Genomic DNA, 25,682 nt, shown 5'->3' on the forward strand with positions numbered 1-25,682 from the left:
AATACAGCTACCCCATTAATGTAGTTAATTTACATCTCAGGTGCCAGGTAAAAATGTATTTTCAGGAGTTCTCCCTGACCAGTTTGCATTTGCATCCTCAGCACAACATTATTTAATAACCCATTGTCCTTTTCAGTGGCAAATGACAAAAGATTACATAAAATACTCAGCACAGAAAGAGGAAATCCAGTCCACCCAATCCATTTTTGTTCAACTCAAACCTCCTATACTTCATTCTCCTTTGTTATAAAGCAATCTCCTTTTAAATGCATCAACATAATACACTTCCGACTCACTTTGTTCATGGTCTTCCTATTCTTTGGATAGAGGAATTTCTAATTACTGCAATGGATTTTTTCATCACTGTCTTATAAGGATGGCCACAAGATATGATCTTTCCCAAAATTAGAATAATTCTCTTTCTCTGCATCAACGTTATCAAATCTTTTCATAATTTTAAAGACCTTTAATAGGTCACCCCTCACTCTTCATTTCTCAAGAAAAAAGAGACCCATTTCTATTTAAGCTGCAAATTGCATCTATTGAAATTTATTTTTATTGTGATATAAAGTGAGAATCGCATTTTGTTACTGTAAAAAATGAATTGTAAATAGAATGGAGTCATAACATGTTGTGATGCTATCCCACAGTTCGAGGGTCTTGTTAAGTGATCCTGACCTGACGCAGAGCTTGTGCATTCTCTTGGTAACCACTGGATGCACCAATTTCTTCCCAAAGGTTCTTTGCTGAAGGTTTATAATTTTATAGTATTGGGGGATAATAGTATTAAGGAAGGAGGAAGCTGTTCCGATGGGGAGTCCAGTAGTCCCGGAGAATCACATAGCTAGGGCTGTGTTCAGGGCTTTAAACTAAAGAGTAGGGGTAAGGGTTCAACAGCTCGGAAAAGTATGGATAAAGTAAAAGGGAAGGAGAGTGCAGGAGAGGTTATTGAAGTCACCAGAATAAAGAATAAGACAGACATTGTAGAAAAGGATAAGAATTTAACTTCATGCAACATGAAGACAAAATTGAGAACAAGGGTGGTGAATTCAGGACTGAAGGTGTTATATTTGAATGCACACCGTATATAAAATAAAGAGATGAACTTATAGTGCAGCTAGAAATTGTCCACTGTACCATTCTCCTATGGCGCCAGTTCGTACTAACACTCAAACTCACCTTTTTTTCCTCTTTTTCGAGGTACCAGACAAGGTTGTCCTCTTAGTCCTTTATTATTTGATATAGCATTAGAAACACTTGCAATTGCTATTCGAGAATCTCCTAACATTATTGGTATAACTCGTGGGTTAAAGTCTCATAAAGTATCACTTTATGCTGATGACTTACTCTTATATATTTCTAATCCTCAAAAATCTATTCCTGCAGCTTTAGATCTATTAGCACAATTTAGTCTTTTTTCAGGATACAAGTTAAATCTTAAAAAGAGTGACATTTTCCCTATTAATAAGCAAGTTCACTTATATCAGAAACTGCCATTTATATTGGTTAATAATTATTTATCATATCTTAGGATTAAAATTACCTGTAAATATAAGAATTTATTTAAGACTAATTACTTACCCTTAATCGACCACATTACACAACTTTCCTTTAAATGGTCTCCACTTTATTTAACTTTGGCCGGTCGTATTAATGCTGTTAAGCTGTTTATTCTGCCAAAATTTTCATATATATTTCAGGCATTACCGATTTTTGTTCCAAAATCCTTTTTTGATAAAGTAGATTCTAAAATTTCTTCATTTATTTGGCAAAATAAAAACCCGAGATTGGGTAGAATACATCCACAGAAAGCTAATAGAGATGGAGGCTTGGCACTACTTAACTTTAGATTTTATTATAGGGCAATTAACATTCGACACATGAAATTTTGGTTACTTGACCAAGATATACTATCCATTCCTAAATGCATAGTATTGGAACTACATTATGTTCAAGGCTATGCTCTTGGCTCTATATTTGGATCTTCTCTTCCTTCCGATTTGAAATGCTATAAGCAGGCTTGCAACTCAATAGTTAAACATACCTTACGTATCTGATTTCAATTCCGAAAATTTTTTGATCTTAATCAATTTGTGCTAGCGATTCCTATTATTGGCAATATATTTTTTCTCCCCTCCTGTACGGACTGTGCCATTCAAATTTGGAAGACTAATGGTATATCACGGTTTTTGGACTTATTTTCAGATGGCCCCCTTCTGTCTTTTGAACAGTTATCTAACAAATACAATTTACCAAGAATACATTTCTTTAGATATTTGTAAGTTAGAAATTTCCTAAATACCATACTTTCTTCCTTTCCAGCGTTACCCACTACAAATATTTTAGAAGCTATCATTAACCTTAACCTGTGTCAGAAAGGTGTAGCGGCTGCTATTTATAATACTATCATGAAACTTAGGAAAGCTCCATTCGATAAGATTAGGACTGACTGGGAAAAGGAATTGGGCCTTACTATCCCGGCTGCTGACTGGGCTCATATTTTACAACTTGTTAATACTTCCTCTATCTGTGCCAAACACTCCTTAATTCAATTTAAAGTTGTCCATAGAGCACATATCTCTAAAGATCAATTAGCTCGTTATTACCCTCATATTAACCCTCTTTGTGATAGATGTCATGGGGAGATAGCTTCCTTGACCCACATGTTTTGGTCTTGTCCTACTCTGGAAACTTTTTGGAAAGACATTTTTAATATTATCTCAAAGGTTTTGAACAGTGATATTTCTCCCCATCCTATTACTGCTATCTTTGGATTACCTAAAACTTCTAGTAATTTACCCCTCTCGTAGAATGATTACATTTCTTACTTTAATGGCGAAAAGATGTATTCTACAACATTGGAAGGAGATTAATGCCCCAACTATGTTTTTTTGATTCTCTCAAACGATACTGTGTCTAAATTTGGAAAAAATCAGAAGTAATCTTTATGATACTTCAGTTAAATTTGAACAGACCTGGAGATATTTTATTCAATATTTTCATTTAATGTAACTATTTTTCTTTCTCTCTGATCATACATAATCTCCCTTCGTGGATTTTATCTGTTATTAGCGGAGGTCAGGTTTGAGGATGTGATTGTTTAATTTGTTCAAGTCTACTATTACCTAGTTAGCCCATTGCCTTGTTTTCGTAGGTTAGTTGCACGGTAGGTTTTTTTGGGGGTTTTTTCTCTTTCTATCGATATATATGGAAAATTAGTATACAACTATACTACCTTGTTATTTTATAACTAACTTACGTTGTTTGCATTGTTTTTTTTGTATTAATATTACTTGTATATTTATATCGTAACAATGTATTGGTTGTTATATCTTTTACCCTTTGTGTACTAATTCAATAAAAAGATTTAAAAAGAAAGAAATTGTCCGCTGTGACATTACGAACATCACAGAGTTATGACTAAGAAAATTACAGTGTAAGCTAAACATCCAAGTATACATATCCTATCGAAAAGACAGGCAGATAGGCACAGGGGTGGGGTAGCACTGATGGTAAAAAATAAAATCATATCCTTAGAAAGAATGATATAGGATCAGAAGATATAGAATCATTGTGAGTAGCGTTTAAAAACTGTGAGAGTAAGATGACAACCATGACATGAGTTACAGTGAATACATGCCTCCGGACAGTAGACAGAATGTGGGGTACAAAATACAACGGAAGCTAGAAAAGGGATGTAAAAAGGGCCATTTATGATAGTCATAGGGGACTTCAATATACAGGTAGATTGGGAAAATCAGGTTGGTTCTGGATCCCAAGAGAAGGAATTTGTAGAGTGCCTTTGAGATGGCGTTTTAGAGCCACTTGTTGTAGAGCCCACTGGAGAAAACAACTATACTACCCGACACTTCACAACTTGATTGGAAGCATACACCAACGGGGTGACGGTAGAGCAGCGATGGCTAGAGTTTCTGGAAGTAATTCAGAAGCCACAGGATCAGTTCATCCCAAAGAAGAAGAAACATTCTAAAGATAGGATGTGGCAAATGTGGCTGACAAACGAAGTCAAAACAGCATAAAAGCAAAAGAGAGGGCATACAATGTAGCAAAAATGAGGAGGAGGATTGGGAAACTAAAAAGCAACAGTGGAGAGAAAAGATGAGATGTGAAAGTAAGCTAGCCAATGATATAAAATGATATAAACATCAGCTTTTTTCAAATATGTAAAAAGTAAAAGAGAGGCAAAAATGGACATCAGACTGCTGGAAAATGATGCTAGAGAGGTAGTGATTGGGAAAACGGAAATGGTTGCTATTACTAAGGTGAAGGTCCTTGGGAAGCTGAAAGATCTAAAGGTAGATAAGTCAACTGAACCAGGTGGACTACAGCCCAGGGTCTGATAGAGGCAGCTCTGGGTCTGTACTCACTGCTTTTTAAGAAGGATAATGGAGAGGGAGATCTCATTGAAACCTACTCAATATTGAAAGGCCTAGATAGAGAGGACTATAAGACCATAAGATATAAGAGCAAACCAGTTGGCCCATCGAGACAGCTCCACCATTTCAACATGGCTGGTCCAATTTTCCTCTCAGCACCAATCTCCTGACTTCTCCCTATATCCCTTCATAGAACATAGAAAACCTATAGCTCAATACTGGCCCTTCAGCCCACAAAGCTGTGCCAAACATGTCCTTACCTTAAAAATTACCTGGGATTACCCATAGCCCTCTATTTTTCTGAGCTCCATGCATCTACCCAGGAATTTCTTAAAAGACCCTATCGTATCTGCCTCTGCCACCATTGCTGGCAGCCCATTCCACGCACTCACCACACTCTGCGTAAAAAACTTACCTCTGACATCCCCTCTGTAGCTACTTCCAAGCACCTTAAAACTGTTCCCTCTTGCGCTAGCCATTTCAGCCCTGGGAAAAAGCCTCTGACTATACACATGATCAATTCCTCTCATCATCTTATACACCTCTATTAGGTCACCTCTCATCCTCCGTCACTCCAAGGAGAAAAACCGAGTTCACTCCACCTATTCTCATAAGGCATGCTCCCAATCCAGGCAACATCCTTGTAAATCTCCTCTGCACCCTGTCTATGGTTTCCACATCCTTCCTATAGTGAGGCAACCAGAACTGAGCAAAGTACTCCAAGTGGGGTCTGACCAGAGTCCTATATAGCTGCAACATTACCTCTTGGCTCTTAAACTCAGTCCCATGATTGATGAAGGCCAATGCATCGTATGCTTTCTTAACCACAGAGTTAATCTGCACAGCTGCTTTGAGTCTCTTATGGACTCATACTCCAAGATCCCTCTGATCTTCCACACTGCCAAGAATCTTACCATTAATACTATATTCTGCCATCTCATTTGACCTACCAAAATGAACCACCTCACAGTTATCTGGTTTGAACTCCATTTGTCACTTCTCAGCATAGATTTGCATCTTATCAGTGTCCCGCTGTAACCTCTGACAGCCCTCATCACTCTCCACAACACCCCCAACCTATGTGTCATCAGCAGACTTACTAACCCATCCCTCCACTTCCTCATCCAGGTCATTTATAAAAATCACAAACAGCAGGGGTCCCAGAACAGATCCCTGAGGCACACCACTAGTCAGCGACTAGATGCCGAATATGACCCATCTAAAACCACTCTTTGCCTTCTGTAGGCAAGCCAGTTCTGGATCCACAAAGCAATGTCCCCTTGGATACCATGCCTCCTTACTTTCTCAATAAGCCTCGCATGGGGTACCTTATCAAATGCCATGCTAAAATCCATATACACTACATCTACTGCTCTACCTTCATCAATGTGCTTAGTCATATCCTCAGAAAATTCAATCAGGTTCATAAGGCATGACCTGCCTTTGACAAAGCCATGCTGACTATTCCTAATCATATTATGCCTCTCCAAATGTTCATAAATCCTACCTCTCAGGACCTTCTCCATCAACTTACCAACCGCTGAAGTAAGACTCATTGGTCTATAATTTCCTGGGCTATCTCTACTCCTTTTCTTGAATCATGGAACAACATTTGCAACCTTCCAGTCCTCTGGAACCCCTTGCGTCTCCATTGACGATGCAAAGATCATCACCAGAGGCTCAGTAATCTTCTCCCTCGCCTCCCACAGTAGCCTGGGGTACACCTCATCCGATCCCGGTGACTTATCCAGTTTGATGCTTTCCAAAAGCTCCAGCACACCTTCTTTCTTAATATCTACATGCTCAAGCTTTTCAGTCTGCTGCAAATCATCCCTACAATCGCTAAGATCCTTTTCCATAGTGAATACTGAAGCAAAGTACTCATTAAGAACATCTGCTATCTCCTCCAGTTTCATACACACTTTTCCACTGTCACACTTGTTTGGGTCCTATTCTCTCACGTCTTATGCTTTTGCTCTTATCCTCCTCATGCCCTGACCGATCAAGAATCTATCAATCTCTGCCCTAAAGATGTATAAAGACTTGGCTTCCCCAACAAAGAATGACACAGTTTCTCCACTCTCTGGTTAAAGAAATTCCCCCACATCTCTGTTCTAAAAGGACTCTCGTCTATTCTGAGGCTGCGTTGTCTGCTCTTCAGAGATAACCTCTCCACATCCACTCTCTCAAGGACTTTCACCATTTGATAGGTTTCAATGAGGTTACCCCTTATTCTTCTGAATTTTAATGAATAGGGGGCCAGAGACATCAGACGCTCTTCATATGACAAACCATTTAATCCGGGAATCATTTTTGTGAACCTCCTTTGAACCCTCGCCAATTACAGTATATCCTTTCTAAGATAAGGGGCCCAAAACTGCTCACAATACTCCAAGTGAGGCCTCACCAGTGCATTATAGAGTCTCAACATTACATCCTTGCTCTTATATTCTAGTCCTCTTGAAATGAATGCAACTATTGCATTTGCCTTCCTCACCATGGATTCAACCTGCAAATTAACCTTCTGGGAAACCTGCACAAGGACTCTCAAATCCCTTTGCACCTCTGTTTTTTGTATTTTCTCTCCTTTTAGAAAACAGTCAACTCTTTCTACCAAAGTGCATGACCATACACTTCCTGACGCTGTATTCCATCTGCCATTTCTTTGCTCATTTTGCTAATCTGTCTAAGTCCTTTTGTAGCCTCTCTACTTTCTCAAAACTACCTAGCCCTCCACCTATCTTGATATTGTTCACAAATTTACAACAAAGCTATCAGTTCCATCATCCAAATCACTGACATATACTGTAATGTTAAAAGAATTGGTCACAATATGGATCCCTGTGGAACATCACTCGTCACAGGGAGCCAACCAGAAAAGGTTCCTTTATTCTTAATTTTTGCCTCCTGCTGATCAGCTACTGCTTTAACCATGCTAGAATCTTTCCTGTAATGTGTTCTCCTAGCTTGTTAAACAGCCTCATGTGTGACACCCTATCAAAGGCCTTCTGAAAGGACCTGGAGAGGTCAAAGGACAGAGGGTGATGAACCTCTAGAATTTATTGCCACAGATGGCTGTTGAAGCCAAGTCATCAGGTATATTTAAAGTGGTGGTTGATGGGTTCTTGATTAGTAAGAGCAATAAAGGTTATGGGGAGAAGGCAGGGAAAATAAATCAGCCATGATTGAATAGCAGAGTGGACTTGTTGGGCCAAATGGCCTAATTCTGTTCCTATGCCTCATCATCCCATGGGTTTAGGAGAATAAATGAAGAGTTAATGGGCACATAGGAGGGGAAATAAATTGCAAGGGTTCAGGGAAATATGAGGAAGGGGACTAATGGGATTGCTGTTATGTATGCCAGCATAGATTCGCGGGACCAAATTGTCTCCTACTGTGTTATTATGACATAAGGCATCTAAATGACACACAGGTATGCAAGCCACTTATAGATCTAAAGATTGCCTCTTGACCCTGTAATAGAGTCGTTAACATGAAGAATTGTTATAATGAGGAGCAATTGAGATGAACAATTTGTTAAGAGCAAGCTGCAAAAGTTCAAAATACAGTTATTATCAATGTATGTATGCAGTTTACAACCCTGAGGTTCATCTTCCCACAGTCAGCCATGAAACAAAGGAGAACAATGGAACCCATTCAAAGAAAAAAACATCAACCCTCCCTCTCCCCATGTACAAAAAAAAATCACACAAATGACAACAAAATAAACTAGCAAAGACACAGGATATAAAACACAAAATCAAAAAGCATATTTCAGTTCAGCTCAGTGTTCGTTATCTGCAGCCTCCCCCCACCCAATTAAAAACTGCCCAAACTAGTAACAACAGTGTATCAGAAAATGAGATCAGAAGCATAAATCAACAGAGTTACATAGTGAAGGATTCACCCTGATTTAAACACAGGAGTGCACCGGGTGAACAAAATGAAACATTAATTCTGTTTCTTTTTCCACAGATGCTGCCTGACCTGCTGAGTGTTTCCAGTCGTTTCTGTTTTAATTTCAGTTTTCTAACATTTGTGTTTCTTTTGACTTTAAGCTGGGCATAAGGGTGTGTTCATGTGCTGCAGGCCTTAGATAATTCCATGCAAAAAGTTTGCTGTGTTTTCTAATGATTGTGCAATCTGATGGCAGGTAGCTAGGCAGTATAACCTATGAATAATGCTAGCGTGCTTTTGGGAGAGTAAAATAATTCTGTATATCTGCAGTTGGTCATGTACCCTCAAAGGATTTTTCTTTTTGTATACCAATATTTTGGTATAAAATTCAGATCACTGGTGCAAAGAGACACTCTTGAATTGGTTGAGCTGATGTATTTTTTAGTCTGTCATGCATAGAAAGAAAGAAATATGGGGCAATGCAAACTTGAGATGATTTTTAATATAAGTGGTATGTCTAGAATCCGGATACATGATAGAAATGAGGAGTGCTGAACTGCTGAAGAGAGAAACGCACAAAGGACAATTGAGGTCTTCCCTAAGACATTGTTACACAGCAGACAATCCCTATCACATTTTTATATAGGTGTAATGGCATAGAAAGTGGAGAATGACAGATATCTCGGAGTGATTATAAACCAATAATCTTATCAAAGGTTTCAGATGATGTCATAAAACTCTAAAGCAAAGGTTGAACAATATATAAATATCAGTGAAACCCTGAGATGAGATTACAGACCTGAGATCACTCCCATGTGTGCCCGTTAGCTATTTTTATATAACATAGATGAGTGAATTTGTTGAAATAGTTTTTTCCCTATTTTCTGTTGAACCTGGGCAACGCTAGACTCAAAAGTGAACTGCAACACAACCTGCGAACGCGAAGCTACAAAGCAAAACCTAACATCATGAATGGCAGTGATGTTTCAGTCCCAGATGAGCTCAACGCTTTTTATGCACACATTGAATGGGAGAATAAATCTACAGCTGAGAGGATCCTTGCAGCACCTGGGGACCCTGTGATCTCTGTCCTGGAGGCCAATGTTAGAGTGTGTTTCAAGAAGGTGAAACCTTGGAAGGCGAAACCTTGGAAGGCAACAGGCCCCGAAGGAATATCTGGTAGAGCTCTGAAAACCTGTGCCAACCAACTGGTAGGGGTGCTCAAAGATATTTTCAATCCCTCATTGCTACAGTCAGAAGTTCTCACCTGCTTTAAAAGCACAACAATCATATCAGTGCCCAAGATTGCAGGATGAGCTGCCTTAACAACTATTGTCCAGTAGCACTTACATCTATGATGAAGTAATTCTTTGAGAGGTTGGTTATGGCTAGAATTAACTCCTGTCACAACAAGGACCTGGATCGACCTCAATTTGCCTATCGTCACAATAGGTCCATGGCAGACACAATCTCATTGACTCTTTGCATGGCCTTGGATGACCTTGACAATGCAAATACCTATGCAAGGATGCTTTTTATTGACTACAGTTCAGCCTTTAATACAACCATTACTACAGTTCTGATTGAAAAGCTCCAAAACCTAGGCCTCTGTATCTCCTTCTGCAACTGAATCCTTGACTTTCTAACCAGAAGACCACATTCTGTGTGGATCAGGAATAATATCTCAATCTCGCTGACATTGGCACACCTCACTTTCTCTGCACCCTCGACTCTGCAGCTAGGCACAGCTCAAATGCCATCTATAAATTTGCTGATGACACAACTATTGTTGGCAGAATTTCAGATAGTGATGAGAGGGCATACAGGAGCAAGATATATCAGCTAGTTGAGGGTGTTACAGCAACAAACTTGCACTCAATGTCAGTAAAACTAAAGAATTGATACTTAACGGGTATATACAGCACAAAATTCCAATTAGAATGAGGCTAGAGGCCCAGTTTAAATCCTGTTTGCTGCAAGGATGGTGCCCAATGTATAGTTAGCACAGATATTTCAATGCAATCCCATTGTTCAAGAGGGACATTGAAGCACTAATAATGCTTTTAATAATATCTTGTTAGTACGGAGCATAGCTTGGTGGTATGATGACCTTGCACTTCTAGTACAGAATCAGATGACTAAGTTGATCAATAGAAAAGGATAATGGGAAATGTTGTAAAGTGACCTGCATCTCCACCATCATCCGTTTTGGTCTCCTGTCCAAGACTATTTTTGCCCTCAAAACATTTCTCACATGAAGAATATGTCCTTCTCCCTGCAACTTATCACGTTGGGGTTTCAAACCAATTACACGTAGAGTCCATCAACTTCTGGAAAAGGTGATGGATTGCTGAAAATCACAAATAATAGAAGTTTCTTTCTGGCTATGTTGTTGCTTTATCCACTTCTGCTGAACAACTGCATGTACTTTTTCTATGAATTAGGAATATTGAAATAAGGCTTAAATGCCCTATTATTTAAGCTGTCTACACACTGTCCTGGACAAATTAATCCATTATCTATGTAAGGAAAACCATTTAGGCAAACCAAAACAAACAGCCGCAGTACACACCCTTTATGAATGAAAGACTAGACTACAGATGTCTCCCTCTATAGTCCTACAGTGACTAAAGTCCTATAGTGATTGTGCTGTTGGGTGGGAAACCCAGCAGCTGAGAAGCATAAGACTACAGATGGTAGCAATCTGAAATATAAATAGAATAAACAACTGTTTCAGAATTCCAGTCCTTTGCGCTTGTGACAGTACTGGCTACTTGTGTTGTAAGCTTAGTTTTCCTCTCTCTTTGCGGATTTTCCCTCTATTTCAATTTTTCATCAACTGCTGTACTCTGCCTTTCACAGTTCCAGTGTATCTGTTTGGAATGCTTGTTTCCCTTTTTTCTCTCTCCATTTGTCTTCCTCTATTTGCACTCCTTCAGACAGATCAGCTATGATTCATGGAGCTCTCTTAGATGGCACCTTCAGCATCTATGTCACCTGGACAATATGGGTGCCTACCTTATTATGGTCATTCCCTTTATTTCTCTTCCTCTATCTTCTCTCCCTGCTTTTTAAAACACATTTGTTTTAACACTTTCATTAATCCGAAACTCTCTTTCTCTCTCCGGGGATGCTCTCTAGCCTGCTGAGCATCTCCAGACATTTCTATTTGTAAATCCACAGGAGCTGAGGAATTGAAGTTCACTTAATTAATTAAAATCAAATCTGTAAAAACAAGGAAGTAACTGAATTGTTGTATTGCCCTAGGTATTCTATAGGGAAGGAAATGTGTTTAGGAAAGGTAAGTTCAAAGTAAATTTATTATAAAGTTACCATATGTTACCACATACTATTTTGAGATTCCTTTTTTGCAGGCTTTACAGGAAAGAAAAAGAAATACAATAGGATTTTATGAAAAACCACATGCAAATGGACAAAACTGAAAACGAAAGTGCAGAATTTTAAGTTCAATTACCATTCAACCATACATGAACACCCATGAAAACAGCATTCCTCCACGCCCACGGTGCAAAACACAGTACCAACAGTCATACACAGCACAAGGCACACATAATACATATAAGATAGCAGTAAGTATACAGTTACACAAAAAAATAGGCCATGTTCCTGAGTAACATGTTCTGCAAATTGATAGCGCATGGGTTTTGTTGGCAAGGTCAAGCAGTTCTCAGCAGTCTGCAAAAGAACATTTGCGTGAACACAATCCAGCTTGTTTTCCATTGAGCAAACACTAGAGGGCAACACGGGGGGGGGGCAGCCCTCAATCCAACATGGACGCTGCACCTCACTGTCTCTGATGTCTCCCCTCCTAAACTTCTGCAACAGGCAAGCCTGCAGCATGAGACCTAGTTGCTGCTACAATCGAGGCTATGCAGCTCCCCTGACTTCGGTCATCAATAAACCAGTGAACCGGACTTAATGCCCAACAGAGTCTTGCGATTGCCAAAATAAACAAATCAAAATGTGCAAATAAATTAATATTGAGATCATGAGTTGTAAGGTTTTCTTGAAAGTGAGCCTGTAGGTTGTAGACTAGTGGTGAGTGATGTTATCCACACTGATTCAGGAGATGAATGATTTTAAGGTAATAATTGTTCCTGAATCTGGTGGTGTTGGACCTAACGTTCCTATGCCTCCTGCCCAAAAGTAGTAGTGAGAAGAGGGCATGGCCTGGAGGCTGGAGGTCTTTGATAATGAAGTGAGTCTGAACTTCCTCCAAGAGGACCACAACTTTGTCGGGTTTGGAGGTTTGGGTTCCTCTATGACCTGGAGACCTATATTGCCTGGAGTCAGCGCTTTGTGCTTTGGCTCTTGATAGGTTAAAGGGTAGAATTCAGACTAAGAGTAGCCCAGCAGTCCTCTAGGTTCGGGGGTTGAACTCAAGGCTAGGAACACTGGCTGGTAAAACGAAATTGTGACGGAAAAAGCAATGAAGAATCCTCCTACATCTCTGTGTGACGGTATTCCTGAATCTCCATCCAGAACTTGCATGATTGACATTAGTGAAGACCGAGCTACTAACAAGATGAAAGAAGTCCTGACACTGCTAGAGATGGAGGACCTTCATTGCTGCCCTAACTGCCAGCGGCGTAAAGGGCAGTAGAGAGTAATATGAAATTCCTCATTAAAATAATTCATTTGACGGCAAAATAGATGCACAATAAACTTAATGCATGAGAGAAATATAACTAAATAGTCAGGACTCTATTTGTATCATTAATGATTAGAAACTCTTCAGGATTGATTCTGGTGGTACCAATGTGGCTGGGCTGAGTTCCACCCAGTCTATTCCCTCTTCATTGGAATCTTTCCAAAACCATATTGTTGGTATGGTTGTGGTAGCAAAAGGACTCTTCAATGACAGCCACACTTAATAAACCAGAATCCACAGCCATTGGCTGGAGATTCCCTGCACCTTCTAGGTTACAATCTGCCCCCTGACAAGGTGGTCAATAACTTTGGAGTCTCTCGGAACACCTTAAAGAAATTTGCATCAATCTTCAGTTGCTAAGGGCACAATGCTGAAATTCCTACACTGTCCTGAGATCTCCACTGACACGCTCCTTGATTTGGGAGTGGAGGTCTGTGAGGCGAGGACAGATGGAAGGTCTGTCACCCAAACCACCATTAGAAAGTATGCACACCAAATGAAAGAGGATGTGTCCCTGGCAGGACCAGACTCTACCCAAATGTTCCTTGTAACAGTTGGCCTTTGACGTTTCTGTGTTACTTTTATTATCAATTCAAGGTGAACCTTCCTGCGCTTAAAGTTATCATAAATGCAAAATACATCTAATGCAACATTTGTTTTTTTTTGTCTTTTCAACTTGTTTACTTTAAAAACGAAGAAAAACAGCAAAAGAACATTGAAAGAAAACATCTATTTTCTCAAACAGAAGCAGTCAACATAGTTCTTATACCAGCAAAGCATTGAAATAATCCCCACCCTTTCTATATGTACCACCGTGTGGCAGTTTATACATATTTGTGAATTTCATTGAAAATAGAAGCTAGAACAGTACAGCACAATACAAGTCCTTCGGACCACAATGTTGTGTTGATCATTTAACCTACTCTAAGATTAATCTAACCCTTCCTTACTCCATAGCCCTCCATTTTCCTTTCATCCATGTGCCCATCTAAGTGTCCCTTAAATGTTCTTAATGTATCTGCCTCTACCACCACTCTGGAACCGCATTCCATACACCTACCACTCTCTGTGTAAGAAATCTACCTCTGACAACTCTTCTAGACTTTTCTCCAACCTATAACCTATGATAACATTTTACACTATCCACAACATAGCTGATCTTTGTGTCATCTGCAAACTCACAAACCCACCCTTCCACCTCCTCATCCAAGTCATTTGTAAAAAAAAGTCATGAAGAGCTGGGGTCCCAGAACAGATCCCTGTTGAACACCACTGATCACTGACTTCTGGGCAGGATATGCTCCATCAATTACCACCTTTTTCCTTCTGTTGGTAGCCAATTCTGAATCCTCACTGCTGAATTTCTCTGGAACCCATGCCTTCTCCTGACTTTATGAATAAAACCTACAGTGGGGACCCTTATCAAAGGCATTACTAAAATCTATATACTGTACAGCACATCCATGGCTCTACCTTCATCAACTGATTTTGCCACTTCCTCAAAAAAGTTAATCGGTCTCATGAAGCATGAACTGGGATTCACAATGCCATGCTAACTATCCCTAATCAGACTGCCTCTAAAAATGCTCATATATCCTGTCTCTGAATCCTCTGCAATAGTTTGGCATAAGGCTCACTGGTCTATAATTTGCACAGTTATCCCTATTCCCTTTCTTGAACAACAGGATAACATTTGCCACCCTCCAACTTTCTGTTACTACTCCTGTGGGCAGTGAGGATGTAAAGGTTATCCTTCATCTGTTTACCAAAATTTGCCTGTTGTAATCTTCAATTTCAGAATCATCTCTCATTTAGCAGAAAAGAAATGGGCAAGCTTACAAAGAATGGAGACACAAGAGACTTCAGGTGTAACTCTTGTTCCACCTCTTCCTTCCATCTTTTTTATATTAGCTATCTCACCACTAGCTTTCATTCCTGATGTAAGATCTTCACACAAAAGTTCTGAAGTTCAAAGTTCAAAGTAAATTTATTATCCCCATATACAACCCTGAAATTTGGCATTCTCAGTAAATCCAAGAACCACAATAGAATCAATGGAAGACTGCACCCAACAGAATGGACAAAAAATCAATGTGCAAAAGACAACAAACTGTGCAAATAATAAAAAATAATAGAAATAAATAAATAAGCCATAAATATTGAGAACATAAGATGAACAGTCCTTAAGGCCATAAGACCAGAAGATATAAGACAGAATTCAGCCATTTGGCCAGAGTCTGCTCCGTCATTTCATCATGGCTGATGCACCTTCCCTTTCAACTGCAATCTACTGCCATCTCCCTGTATCCCTTCATGCCCTGACTAACCAAACATCTATCAATCTCTCCCTTAAATACACCCAATGACTTAGCCTCCAACAAATTCCACAGACTCATAACTCTCTGGCTAAAGAAATTCCTCATCTTTATTCTAAAAGCTGTGGCACATGACCAAGTGGTTAGGGCATTGGGCTCACGATCTGAAGGTCGTGGGTTCGAGTCTCGGTCAAGGCAGCGTGTGTGTCTATGAGCAAGGCACTTAACCACACACTGCTCCAGTCCATCCAGCTGAAAATGGGTACCGGCAAAATGCTGGGGGTTAACCTCGCGATAGACTGGCGTCCTATATGGGGGTGGGGGGGAAGTCTCGTACTCTCAGTCGCTTCACGCCACAGAAACCGGCATAAGCACCGGCCTGATGGGCCACAAGGCTTGAGACAGACTTTAACTTTACATTCTAAAAGGTGCCCCTCTATTCTGAGGCTGTGTCCTGTGTCCTCTGATAGGAGACATCTTCTCCATATCAACTCTATCGACATTTCAACATTTGATAGGTTTCACCCCTTATTCTTCTGAATTCCAGTGAGTACAGGCCTAGAGCCATTAAACACTCTTCATTTGACAAGCCTTTCAAACCTGGAATCATTTTTGTGAACCTCCTTTGAACCCAGCAATGTCAGCACATCCTTTCTTAGATTAGGGTCCCAAAACTGCTCTCAATACTCTAAGTGAGATCTCACAAGGTTCTTTAAAAAGCCTTAACCATCCTAGCTTTTATATTCTAGTCCTATTGAAATGAATGCTAACATCACATTTGTCTTCCTAACTACTGACTCAACCTTCAGATTAACCTTTGGGGAAATCTGTGCAAGGACTCCCAAATCCCTTTGCACCTCAGATTGTTGACTTTTTTTTAGAAATCAGTGTACCCTTTATTTCTGCTACTAAAGAGCATGACCATGCACTTTCTGACATTTGTTTGCCCATCCACCTAATCTAAGTCCTTCTGTAGACCCTCTACTTCCTCAAAACTACCTGCCCCTCCCCTCCACCTAACTTCATATCAACCACAAACTTTGCCACAAAGCCATTAATTCCATCATGCAAATCATTGACATATAATGTAAAAAGAAACGGACCTTACACAGACCCCATGGAATACAAGCAGCCACCAGCTGCCAACCAAAAAGGCTCCCTTTATTCCCATTCTATTCCTCCTGCCAATCAGCCACTGCTTTCTCCATGCTTGTATCTTTCCTGTAATAACATAGGCTCTTAACTTGCTAAGCAGCTTTTTGTGTGGCACCTTGTCAAAGGCCTTCTGAAAACCCAAGTACACAACGTTTACCAATTCTCCTTTATCCATCCTTTTAGAATTCAAAGAATTCTAACTGATTTGTCAGGTAAGATTTTCACTTGAGGAGAACATGCTGACTACAGCCTATTTTATCATATACCTCCAACTACCCCTAAACCCACATCCTTAACAATAAACTACAAACATCTTCACAACCACTGAGGTCAGATTAACTGGCTTATAATTCCTTTCTTCTGCCTCTCTCCCTTCTTGAAGAGTAGAGTGACAAATGCAATTTTCTATTCTTCCATTTCCAGAACCATTCCAAAATCTAGTGATTCTTGAAAGATCATTACTAACACCTCCATAATCTCTTCAGCCTCCTCTTTCAGAACTCTGGGGTGTACACCATCTAGCTCAGGTGACTTATCATCTTTCAGACCATTTAGTTTCCCAATAACCTTCTGTCTAGTTATGGTAACTTCCCACATTTCATGACCCCGACACCTGGAACTTCCACCATATTGCTAATGTCTTCCACAGTGAAGACTGATGCAAAATACTTATTCAATTTGTCTGCCATTTCATTGTTCCCCATTACTACCACTCCAGCATCATTTTCCAGTGGTCCAATATCCGCCCTTGCCTCTCTTTTACACTCTATGTATCTAAGAAACGTTAGGTATCTTCTTTAATATTATTGGTTAGTTTATCTTCGTATACCATCTTTCCCTTCTTCATGACTTTTTTAGTTCCACTCTGCTGGTTTTTAAAACCATTCCAATCCTCTAACCTCCTTCTAATTTTTGCTCTATTATATACCCTCTCTTTGCCTTTTATGCTGGATTTGACTTCTCTTGTTACCACAATTGTATCATTTTGCCTTTAGGATACTCCTTTTTGGGATATAAATATATATCTATCACAAAAAGGATATATATATTCCAGTCAATTTTTTGCCAGCTCCTCTCTCATGCCCCTGTAATTCCCTTTACTCCACTGACATCTGACTTTAGCTTCTCCTTCTCAAACTGCAGGATGAACTCTATCATATTATGATCACTACTCCTTAAGCATTCATTTACCTTGAGGTCTCTAATCAATTCCAGTTTGTTGCACAACATCCCAATCCAGAATAGCTGATCCTGCAGTGAGGTCAACAAGCTGCTCTAAAAAACCATATTGTAGGCATCCTACTAATTTTCCCTCTTGGGAACCAGCACCAGCTTGACTTGCCTCATTCATCTGCACATTGAAATTCCCCATGAATATTGTATCATTCCCCTTTTGGCATGCATTATCTATCTGCCATTGTAATTCCTTACTAATGCTGCTGATGCTTGCTTGGGGTGTGTGGGGGGGGTATTGTTGCTCTCTGCCACTTACGTGTGGGAGGGGAGAGCTGGGGGAGGTACTTTGGGGTTCTCACATTTTACTGCATTCATTCTTTGGGGCACTTCTCTATTTTCATGGATGCTTGCGAAGAAAAAACATTTCAGGATGCATATTGTATACATTTCTCTGACATTAACTATGAACCTTTGAACCTTTGTCTGGGGGGTCTGTGTATAACTCCCTTTGGGGTCTTTTTACCTTTGCAGTTCCTTAGCTCTACCCACAATAAGTCAACACCTTCCCACCTTATGTCGACCCTTCCTTGAAAGTGAGTCCATAGGTTGAGAGAACAGTTCAGTGATGGGTCATTAAGTTTAGTGAAGTTATCTCCACTGGTTCAAGAGCCTGATGGTTGAGGGGTAATAACTGTTCCTGAACCTATGGTGTGAGTCCTGAGGCTATGCATCAATGTCAACTGTCTATCTATGGCCATAGTCTGGCCAGCTGAATTTCTCCGACCTTTTGTTTGTTGTTACAAAGTAATGGGTTGGAGATAAATTGACTTTGCCATAATGACGGAATGGAAAAAAGAGAAAAAGGGCCACAGAATGCCATGTCGAAGATTTAACTTTATACTTAAATGTTATTAAATAATCTAAATTGGTTCATAAATATTTTTCATTATAGCTGTTACTTCTTGAAATTTAAAGTTAAAATTTAAAGCTTGAATACACTAACAAGAAAATGTATATGTAAACATTATTCTAAATTGCCTGTACTGATTCTAGTAATTGAGGTGCCAAAGACTCCTTGAATAGCAAAGCTCAGTCAGCATTACTCTATGTAATACATATTACAATGAATTAGACTTGAGATTTCATTTTGGTATGACTCCAAATGATTTTTTTTTGCCCAACTAAATTATAAAGCAGAATCGTTTATCGTGCAAGTGAGAGGAACTAGTAACCTGAATGACACAATGCACCAAACATAATGAAATTCTGATTTCTATTTTTTTTTAAAGCCTATCTGCTCTCACCTTATCTCATTTCTCCACCAGCAGGGATGTCCATTTTCAGTTGTAATGATGATAAAACTGAGGTCAACAGCACCTTCTGGAGTATTCCCATCTGACTATAGAAGTTGTAGTCAGTATCATCACGAGCTCCAGCAAAGTTTATTAGTCTCCACCTTTCTCCAGCACCATCAGGGAATTCACAAAAATTTTGAACTATTGTCAAAATCATGAAAATATTGTTGTTGGAGATTATTGTTGTAGGTGAATCCTTAAACACAATGGCATGATTGTGCTCACAATTTACTCCTGCCCCTTGCAGTTGTTTTTATATGAAGTCTGTTCCTTCAGATAAATACTTCATCTTTTTGCATTGTTTTAGGATCTGTGCATGCTTAATAAAGCCAGCATTTATTGGCTGACCTTCTTCTTGAACAGCTACGTTGCTTCCAGTGAGAATATTCCCTCCATGCATCTTTGTAGGATTTTCCAGGAATTAGAGCCAGCAATAATGATTTATTTTTATTTTGTTTTATTTAACTCAATATATAAGTTTGCTGATGATACAACAATTGTAGGCCGTATCTTGGGTAATGATGAGTTTGAGTACAGAGAGGAAATTAAGAACCTGGTGGCATGGTGCAAAGACAGTAACTCATCCCTCAATGTCAGCAAGACGAAGGAGTTGGTTGTTGACTTCAGAAGGAATAGCGGACCGCACGACCCAATTTACATCGTTGGTGCGCAAGTGGAACAGGTTAAAAGCTTTAAGTTCCTTGGGGTCAATATCACAAGTGACCTGACTTGGTCCAACTAAGCAGAGTTCACTGCCAAGAAGGCCCACCAGTGCCTTTACTTCTGAGAAAACTAAAGAAATTTGGCCTGACCCCTAAAACCCTCACTAATTTTTATAGATGCACCATAGAAAGCATTCTTCTCGGGTGCATCACAACCTGGTATGGAAGTTGTCCTGTCCAAGACCGAAAGAAGCTGCAGAAGATCGTGAACATGGCACAGCACATCACACAATCCGATCTTCCGTCCATGGAACACACATAAAAGTTGCTGGTGAACGCAGCAGGCCAGGCAGCATCTCTAGGAAGAGGTGCAGTCGATATTTCAGGCCGAGACCCTTCTGCAGCTCTTCCTAGAGATGCTGCCTGGCCTGCTGCGTTCACCAGCAACTGTTATGTGTGTTGCTTGAATTTCCAGCATCTGCAGAATTCCTGTTGCTTCCGTCCATGGACTTACTTTACACCGCACGCTGTCGGAGCAGTGCTGCCAGGATAATCAAGGACACGACCCACCCAGCCAACACACTTTTCGTCCCTCTTCCCTCAGGGAGAAGGCTCAGGAACTTAAAGACTCGCATGGCCAGATTTGGGAATAGCTTCTTTCCAACTGTGATAGACTGCTGAACAGATCCTGACCTGGATCTAGACCGTATCCTCCAAATATCTGGACCTGCCTCCCAGTTTTTTTGCACGACCTTACTTTCCATTTTTCTATTTTCTATTTATGATTTATAATTTAAATTTTTAATATTTACTCATTTTTATTATTTTTAATATTTTGAATATATAATATTTGTAATCCAGGGAGTGGGAAGCGCAGAATCAAATATCACTGTGATGATTGTACGTTCTAGTACCAATTGTTTGGCGACAGTAAAGTATAAAGTATAAAGCACTGTATATAATTATTTTTTATTCAGAGATATGGTGCAGAACAGGGCTATTCAGCGCAATGAGCCACACCACCCCAGCAACCCAGCAATCCATCTATTTAACCCCAGCCTAATCACAGGACATTTTAGAGCAACAAATTAACCTACTAACCGGTATACCTTCAGAATCTTAGAGAAAACTGGAGCACAAGGAGGAATCCCAGTCAGTTATGGGGAAAATGTAGAAACTCCTTACAGCAGGTACCAGAATTGAACCCCAAACTCCAATGCCCTAAGCTATAATAGCATTGTGCTAACTACTATGCATCATGGTGCCCTAACTTTATAACAGGGAGGGGAACATGCAGGTGGTGCTCTAGTCTTTCTTGGTGGTAATAACGGCAGGCTTGAGTGATGCCTTTGGTGTAGATTGGGCAAGGAACTGCAGTGTATCTTGTAGATGATGCACACTGCAGCCAATGTTGGGTTTGAAAGTAATAAAAACTATAATTTTTATTTTCTTAAGAAGTAGTTAGTTGATGATAATTAAACATCTATCTTAATGACTTTATTCCAATCTTTATTTCATGATCTGTGAAACATTTAAGGCTTGAGTTCAAATTCTGTTTTTTATTTCCTGATTTACACACAATGAAAATTTAGATTCAGATTTATTTATCAGATAGATTTATAAGATATAGAGTGAAATGCATTGCTAGGATTAACAACCAGCACACCCAAGAATACAATGGGGGAAGCACATAAGGGTTGCCACACATTTTGGTGCCACATTGCATGCCCACCATGTTTGGCAGAACAACACAAGCAGCCATAATAATGACAACAAAACAAAACAAACCCCTTTCTCAACCTCCCACCCACCCATCCACTCACACAAATAAACAAGTCTCCAATCTTATGGACAAGTTACCTCAGGGCCTCCATTCCTTGGGCCTGGACTCTCATATTCATAGTTATTGAGCCTTCAAGCTCCATTCCCTGGCCGGACTCGCAGGGGCTGGAGTGTCATTGGCTGCTCAGTCTGCACAATGCTACCACCTCTGATGCGCATCAACAATACCACAGAACTGACATCTTATGGCAAGTGACATCAGTGAAGGAGCACTCCACACCCCAGAGGTTTGTGGATGTCTTTCCTTGAGTCATCAGAAGAAGCCATCCCTTCTCCCTGAAAGAAAACCTAGGCCAATAGTGCAGTGGCTATTGTTGTATTAACTCCCATTTTTTAAAGGATGTGATTATTTATGGCTGTAATTCAAATTAACTCTGTTTCCGGTTGCCTACCTACAGGAAAGATTGAAAGAGTACAGAAAAAATTTACAAAGATGTTTCCTAGACTTGAGGACCTGAGTGATAGGGAAAGGTTGAGTAGGTTAGGACTTTATTTCCCTGAGCATAGGAGAATGAGGAGAGATATGATAAAGGTATACAAAATTAAAAGGGGTGTAGATAGCGTAAATGCAAGCCAGCTTTTTCCACTGAGGTTGGGTGAAACTCAAACTAGAGGTCACAGGTTAAAGGGGAACCTGAGGGGGAACTTCTTCACTTGGAGGGTAGTATGAGAATGGAATGAGCTGCTAGAGGAAGTGGTGGATGCGGTTTCGATTTCAACATTTAGGGGAAGCTGGGATATAGTTGGGAGGGGTATGAGTCAATGGGAGTAAACAGAATAATAGCCAACATGGACTAGATGGCCTGAAGGGCCTGTTTCTGCACTGTAGTGCTGAATGACTCTTGGGTTCTGCTTCAGACTGGTGATGTTGGAAGTAGGGCTCATGGTCTCAAAACCAGAGATATTCCATTTGGGACAAAAATGAAGAGAATTTCTTTTGAATTCTTGACCCAGGAGGAAGGTGGAGTTCTTGTTATTCACTTTGCTCACAATTCAGACCTATAGATTGCTGGATATTAGAGAAATCAAGGGAGGGGTATGGAGGGCAATGGTCCAGGTGCTGATCTATAGGACGAGGCAGAATAACAGTTCATCGCAGACCAGGTTGGTTGAAGGGTCTGTTTCTGTGCTGTTGTGCTCTATGTCTGATGACTCTATAAATATTCTATTTTCTCAGGCTGGTGAAGTTGTCTTTTTAAGTAGTAACACGCAATCATTAATGTCCTGAGGTGAATATTGCTTTCCTTGTTAGGTATTTAGGTAAATAGACATTTGACAAGGTTCCATGCGATAGACTTATTCAGAAAGTCAGAAGGCATGGGATCCAGGGAAGTTTGGCCAGGTGGATTCAGAGTTGGCTTGCCTGCAGAAGGCAGAGGGTCGTGGTGGAGGGAGTACATTCAGATTGGAGGATTGTGACTAGTGGTGTCCCACAAGGATCTGTTCTGGGACCTCTACTTTTCATGATTTTTATTAACAACCTGGATGTGGGGGTAGAAGGGTGGTTTGGCAAGTTTGCAGAGGACACAAAGGTTGATGGTGTTGTAGATAGTGTAGAGGATTGTCAAAGATTGCAGAGAGACATTGATAGGATGCAGAAGTGGGCTGAGAAGTGGCAGATGGAGTTCAACCCAGAGAAGTGTGAGGTGGTACACTTTGGAAGGACAAACTCCAAGGCAGAGTACAAAGTAAATGGCAGGATACTTGGAAGTGTGGAGGAGCAGAGGGATCTGGGGGTACATGTCCACAGATCCCTGAAAGTTGTCTCACAGGTGGATAGGGTAATTAAGAAAGCTTATGGGGTGTTAGCTTTCATAAGTCGAGGGATGGAGTTTAAGAGTCGCAATGTAATGATGCAGCTCTATAAAACTCTGGTTAGGCCACACTTGAAGTACTGTGTCCAATTCTGGTTGCCTCACTATAGGAAGGATGTGGAAGCATTGGAAAGGGTACAGAGGAGATTTACCAGGATGCTGCCTGGTTTAGAGAGTATGCATTATAATCAGAGATTAAGGGAGCTAGGGCTTTACTCTTTGGAGAGAAGGAGGATGAGAGCAGACATGATAGAGGTGTACAAGATAATAAGAGGAATAGATAGAGTGGATAGCCAACGCCTCTTCCCCAGGGCACCACTGCTCAATACAAGAGGACATGGCTTTAAGGTAAGGGGTGGGAAGTTCAATGGGGATATTAGAGGAAGGTTTCTCACTCAGAGAGTGGTTGGTGCGTGGAATGCACTGCCTGAGTCAGTGGTGGAGGCAAATACACTAGTGAAGTTTAAGAGACTACTAGACAGGTATATGGAGGAACTTAAGGTGGAGGCTTATATGGGAGGCAGGGTTTGAGGGTCGCCACAACATTGTGGGCCGAAGGGCCTGTACTGTGTTGTACTTTTCTATGTTCTATGTTCTATGTCTGAGACCTATTCTTGAATTCCATAGAGGTTAGATCATTGTTCTTTGATGGTTAATCAACCTTTGTTTTATTCCAGAAATAGAATTTTATTTCTGCAGTGTACATACAATTAATAGGCTGATCATGGTTCTGCAGCGAACAATATGTGAAGAAACAGCCTGATTTTGCTGTCTCAACCCCACAAAGGAGATGCAGACAAGTTTGACTCCCAAATCAGTAGACATCGGCCCCTATTACACTGTACAGCTGCTGATGGTAACATAGAGAGCTGCTTGCTAACTGCATCGCCTGCCTTTGACGTCTGTGCCCAGGCCGAGTCAGGAACATGCTGGAGGTTAGGTACAGAGTCACTTAACCTCCTGTTTTGATGCAGGATTCAGCTCCGAGCCCAGGCACAGATCTCAGCCATGCTGAGCTGTACTAGTGCACATCACATCTGATTCTTGATTGTATGGCATTTATATCCCATTCATTTCAATACATGGCCGACTAATTGAAAACGTTAGTGTGAGTAAGTGCTTTGTTCTATTTCTTTATTTTGCTTAATTCACTTTATGTCACTATTTTCAATTAACTTCTGTCACTGAAACCTGTTTCTAAGTGATGGCTATTTATTTTATCTATAACCATTAAACAATGATTCAGATCTATTTCAACCATTGTTACATAACTTTTACTTTGAGTCATTTAATGTGTTAAAAATCATTTGACACCAGGAATAGTTCTGAAGCGATGCCGCGGGATCTGTTGGCTGAGGTGGCGTCACCACTCATGGTTCATTTTGTGGCACAGCAATATTTCAAGCTATATTTTTACCAGAACATTGAACACTGACCACGGCTAAACTCAACAGGCCCTCAGGCCCACAACGTTGTGCTGACACTTTAACCTCCCGCAAGAGCAAACTAATGCTTCCATCCTACATAGCCCTCCATTTTTCTATCATTCATGTACATATCTAAGAGTCTCTTAAATATTTCTAATGTATCTGCCCCTACCTCCACTCCTTGCAGTGTGTTCCACACACCTACCACTCTCTGTGTGGAAGACTTTCCTTTGACATTCCCCCTCCTCCCAACAGCCTTAAGGTCCCCTTGATGTACCCAATATCTCCCAAAACCCTACCTTGGCCCATCACAGTTTTTTTATCCTTTGTAGATATGGATTCCTTCATGCTATTGGAAATCAGTTTCATTGGTCAGTCTTCTCTAGTTATGAACTAGAAACACTCAGCAGGTCAGACGGTATCTGTGGAGTGAGCGGGCAGTGGAGTGAGAGGGAGCAGAGTGGGATGGCTTTGGCTCAACGGGCTTCAGTGTGACCAGGCAGCGGCGAGGGTAGGTTCCGGTAGGTTTTGTTTTGTTTGTTTAGAGCAGAGAGAATGCCAGGCAGGATGTTGGAATGCTCCTCTTGCAGGATGTGGGAAGTCAGGGAGACCTCTGGTATCCCTGACAACGACACCTGCAAGAGGTGCATCCAGCTGCAGCTCCTAACAAACCACGTTAGGGAACTGGAGCAGGAGCTGGATGACCTCTGGATCATTTGGGAGAATGAGGTGTTTAGAGATAGTAGCTTCTGGGAGGTAGTTACGCCAAAGGAGCAGTGCACAGGTAATTGGGTTACCATCAGGCGAGGGAAGGGGAAAGGGCAGGCAGAGCAGGGTTTCCCTGTGGCCATTCCCTTGACAACAAGTATACCGCATTGGATACTGTTGGGGGGAATGACTTACCTGGGACAAGCTGCGGCAGCCGGATCTCTGGCACTGAGTCTGGTTCTGCAGAGCAGAAGGGAGGGTG

This window comes from Mobula hypostoma, chromosome 2 (assembly GCF_963921235.1).
Source record: "Mobula hypostoma chromosome 2, sMobHyp1.1, whole genome shotgun sequence".
Lineage (NCBI taxonomy): Eukaryota > Metazoa > Chordata > Chondrichthyes > Myliobatiformes > Myliobatidae > Mobula > Mobula hypostoma.